Source organism: Sinocyclocheilus anshuiensis, unplaced genomic scaffold (assembly GCF_001515605.1).
Source record: "Sinocyclocheilus anshuiensis isolate Anshui unplaced genomic scaffold, SAMN03320099.WGS_v1.1 scaffold209, whole genome shotgun sequence".
Taxonomy (NCBI): domain Eukaryota; kingdom Metazoa; phylum Chordata; class Actinopteri; order Cypriniformes; family Cyprinidae; genus Sinocyclocheilus; species Sinocyclocheilus anshuiensis.
Genome location: NW_015540880.1, coordinates 2,014,284 through 2,019,243, shown reverse-complemented (window position 1 = coordinate 2,019,243; position 4,960 = coordinate 2,014,284). Strand labels below are relative to the sequence as shown.

Sequence of the window (4,960 nt, the reverse complement as noted above, 5' to 3'; positions counted from 1 at the left end):
GCTATTTTAATATTATTATTGTATAATTGCCTGCCGAATGTACTAAAGCGATTATTTCCGAATTCGCCATTCGACAATTAAATCTCTAATAAATCATGAATCGGTTAGTCGTGACTAGCAATGCTTCGGCTCGCGCGCTCTCCGCGACACAGAATAGGACACATGCTTATTAGATAAGCACGTATTTGAGTTGATGTATATGCTTTTATTTATTATTATTTTTAATTTTAAAAAAAATTCTCCAAACCATTATTAGATGCAGTGTTTCCTGTAGTTATGCAAAGATTTGGTTTAAAAAACAGTATCAGTAAACTATTTCTTATGATTTTAAATCTGCATTGAACTTCAGATCAATCTCAAAGTTTAAATCTGCATTGAACTTCAGATCAATCTAAAGTAAAAGGCGGTACTAAAGTCTGATTTTGTGGTGGATGTGTTCAAATGTGATCATCTTAATTCAAGTGATGAAGGATTTTGAAAGTCTGACAGTGTTGAGCACTACTGTAAGGTTAACCCTGCATGGTGTAAATGATTGAAAATGATTAACAGTTGCAAATAAACATTCATTAGAAATTTAGAAAAGTAATCAAAAAGTAATCAAAAGTAATCAGTTACATTACTTTAATAAAGTAATTGAAAAAGTTACACTACTATTACATTTTAAATAGGGTAACTTGTAATCTGTAACCTATTACATTTCCAAAGTAACCTTCCCAACACTGGTCATACACACAGATATCCCAGCAGAACTGGCTGTGTTCCATGCATGTGTAAATGCACAATAATGCCGTTTATTAGCTCTTGGAGACAAAACACTGTTAAATTATTTATTTGTTCCACTATTTGCGAGTAAATGGCTTCATTAAAATACACTAGAGCAGACAGAGGAATAACACACTGTGGGACGGCAGTGGGCCAAAGCTACTGCTCACAACCACATGCGTCATTATAAAACACACTGTGCATATAAACCAGCCCTGCCTCGTTTTTCTTCATCACAGACACTCAGAGATGACTGATGTATTAGCTAATAAACAGCGGTTCTCTTAACAGGTAGTAAACAGAAGAGCAGATTAGAGCATTTCCTAACAATCCAGCCTCTTACAGCGGTACACATATATTTTGTATAATCACAGATGAACTGTATAATTCACTGTTGTCATGCAGATGTTTCATGTCTCTCATATCACTCTGTGCTCTTTTTCTGCATACATAATAACATAATTTAAACTCAAATTAATATTTAATGTCCATTTATGTATTTTTTTGGTGCAATGCATTAAGCAGGATGTACGATCAGTCAGCCATTATCACAAAGTTAAACAAAAAAAAAGCCCAGAAGAACTTGCAGAAAAAAAGTCCAACTGTATTTTTTAAGGGTTTCTATGCAGGAATTTAATACAAGCACTCATTGTCATTTTTATTTATTTGTGAACATGCACTCTGTTTGGATGTTCAAAGATGATGCATGTTGAAAAATCTAAAATTGAAAGGCAAGGCAAAGAGAGATGGTGGATTGGCTCTTAATTCTCAGAGTGCTTTGAGAGGGGTGCCAAGACAGAAAGATATATGGTAGCAGTGTTTATTCCACTGGCTCTCCAGTAAATAAACACACCTGCTAAATGGAAATATGGATGCTTTCATACAAGTGTGTTTACACTCTCGTTGGAGGTTTCGCTCAAGGCCAGGCGGCGTGGACTTGTTCTGCTGGGCTGATGGGGAACATTGGGTTCTTTCAGCGTTGTAACGGTTCTACCCACACATGGATGACCTGGAGCCAAGCAAAATGAGGGGTCTTACAGTAAAATGGAAGCTCAAATGATATCCAGTAAGAAGCACACACACAGTTCTAACCAGAAGCAAAACATTTTTATGTGTCAATGAGAAGTTCATTGACATGGCAGAGATGTTGACAAGGAGAATATACAAAGCTGGAGATTGATATAAACAGCTTCTCAAGAACTAACCACAAGTTTTAGGAGTGCTGTACCTGCATGGAATTTTCTCTCACAATTGTTATTTTAGTATTATTTATATACTGCTATAGTTATAGTTTTTATTTTTATATTTTCAGTTTAATTTTAGTTTAAGCAATTCTGTGATGTACTTTTGTCATTTTTATTACTATTTTTTTTAATTTCTACTAAATTTTTCATCTAATAATTATATTTTATCTCAGCTTTATTTCAATTACCAAAAACAATTTTTTGTAGTTTTAGATTTAACAGTAACACTACTGACAATGATGTCTAAAGTTACTTTCATAGCCATTGAGGGATAGTTTACATTATAATGTTTATTTTATCCTGTAGTTATGCAAAGATTTGGTTTAAAAAACAGTATCAGTAAACTATTTCTTATGATTTTAAATCTGCATTGAACTTCAGATCAATCTAAAGTAAAAGGCGGTACTAAAGTCTGATTTTGTGGTGGATGTGTTCAAATGTGATCATCTTAATTCAAGTGATGAAGGATTTTGAAAGTCTGACAGTGTTGAGCACTACTGTAAGGTTAACCCTGCATGGTGTAAATGATTGAAAATGATTAACAGTTGCAAATAAACATTCATTAGAAATTTAGAAAAGTAATCAAAAAGTAATCAAAAGTAATCAGTTACATTACTTTAATAAAGTAATTGAAAAAGTTACACTACTATTACATTTTAAATAGGGTAACTTGTAATCTGTAACCTATTACATTTCCAAAGTAACCTTCCCAACACTGGTCATACACACAGATATCCCAGCAGAACTGGCTGTGTTCCATGCATGTGTAAATGCACAATAATGCCGTTTATTAGCTCTTGGAGACAAAACACTGTTAAATTATTTATTTGTTCCACTATTTGCGAGTAAATGGCTTCATTAAAATACACTAGAGCAGACAGAGGAATAACACACTGTGGGACGGCAGTGGGCCAAAGCTACTGCTCACAACCACATGCGTCATTATAAAACACACTGTGCATATAAACCAGCCCTGCCTCGTTTTTCTTCATCACAGACACTCAGAGATGACTGATGTATTAGCTAATAAACAGCGGTTCTCTTAACAGGTAGTAAACAGAAGAGCAGATTAGAGCATTTCCTAACAATCCAGCCTCTTACAGCGGCCGAGTGCGTAAAGAGCTCTGATGATTGCAGGGTATACAACCAGCCATTACAATCCCTGACTGTATCAGAATATTCTCTGCTGAACAGATCTGCTTACATTAGTGCACATTTTCAGGCTAGTTTATGCTGGTTAGTGCTCAATTCAGATTGACCTAAAATGTAACCCTAAAAAAAACAATAATGATTTTATTTATGCATTATGGTTACATTGTAGATCAATCTGAATTTTGTATTTTTGTAAAATATTATATATATATATTTTGTATAATCACAGATGAACTGTATAATTCACTGTTGTCATGCAGATGTTTCATGTCTCTCATATCACTCTGTGCTCTTTTTCTGCATACATAATAACATAATTTAAACTCAAATTAATATTTAATGTCCATTTATGTATTTTTTTGGTGCAATGCATTAAGCAGGATGTACGATCAGTCAGCCATTATCACAAAGTTAAACAAAAAAAAAGCCCAGAAGAACTTGCAGAAAAAAAGTCCAACTGTATTTTTTAAGGGTTTCTATGCAGGAATTTAATACAAGCACTCATTGTCATTTTTATTTATTTGTGAACATGCACTCTGTTTGGATGTTCAAAGATGATGCATGTTGAAAAATCTAAAATTGAAAGGCAAGGCAAAGAGAGATGGTGGATTGGCTCTTAATTCTCAGAGTGCTTTGAGAGGGGTGCCAAGACAGAAAGATATATGGTAGCAGTGTTTATTCCACTGGCTCTCCAGTAAATAAACACACCTGCTAAATGGAAATATGGATGCTTTCATACAAGTGTGTTTACACTCTCGTTGGAGGTTTCGCTCAAGGCCAGGCGGCGTGGACTTGTTCTGCTGGGCTGATGGGGAACATTGGGTTCTTTCAGCGTTGTAACGGTTCTACCCACACATGGATGACCTGGAGCCAAGCAAAATGAGGGGTCTTACAGTAAAATGGAAGCTCAAATGATATCCAGTAAGAAGCACACACACAGTTCTAACCAGAAGCAAAACATTTTTATGTGTCAATGAGAAGTTCATTGACATGGCAGAGATGTTGACAAGGAGAATATACAAAGCTGGAGATTGATATAAACAGCTTCTCAAGAACTAACCACAAGTTTTAGGAGTGCTGTACCTGCATGGAATTTTCTCTCACAATTGTTATTTTAGTATTATTTATATACTGCTATAGTTATAGTTTTTATTTTTATATTTTCAGTTTAATTTTAGTTTAAGCAATTCTGTGATGTACTTTTGTCATTTTTATTACTATTTTTTTTAATTTCTACTAAATTTTTCATCTAATAATTATATTTTATCTCAGCTTTATTTCAATTACCAAAAACAATTTTTTGTAGTTTTAGATTTAACAGTAACACTACTGACAATGATGTCTAAAGTTACTTTCATAGCCATTGAGGGATAGTTTACATTATAATGTTTATTTTATTTTCACCTTCACTGTGACTTTCAGTAGAAAATTAAAGGGGTCATATGATGCTGCTAAAACGAACATTATTTTGTGTATTTGGTGTAATGAAATGTGTTTATGCGGTTTAAGGTTCAAAAAAGACATTATTTTCCACATACTGTACATTATTGTTTCTCTTCTATGCCCCGCCTTTCTGAAACGTGTCGATTTTTACAAAGCTCATCGGTCTGAAAAAGCAAGGTGTGCTGTGATTGGCCAGCTATCCAGTAACGCTTGTAACACTCCATGATTGGCCGAATACCTCAAGCGTGTGACGGAAATGTTACGCCCCTACCATACTGTTATGATGCCCTGTCAGGCCGGAGCGATGATTCAAAAACATGAAAACCCATTATAAACGAGGCATTCGTTGCATCCAGTGG

The 4,960-nt window shown here is 34.5% G+C and overlaps 1 protein-coding gene and 1 long non-coding RNA gene across 4 annotated transcripts in view; one reads left to right on the top strand and one right to left on the bottom strand.

Annotated features, from left to right (window-relative positions):
• The window catches only part of LOC107688378 (exostosin-1c-like), a 73,027-nt gene that overhangs the window by 50,527 nt on the left and 17,540 nt on the right, over positions 1-4,960 (top strand). The window lies entirely within an intron of this gene.
• Positions 3,635-4,960, bottom strand: part of LOC107688379 (uncharacterized) — an 8,271-nt gene continuing 6,945 nt past the window's right edge. Inside the window, exon 3 of the long non-coding RNA XR_001634230.1 lies at positions 3,635-4,022. This is a non-coding gene — a long non-coding RNA (uncharacterized LOC107688379). The remainder of the gene's footprint in view (positions 4,023-4,960) is intronic.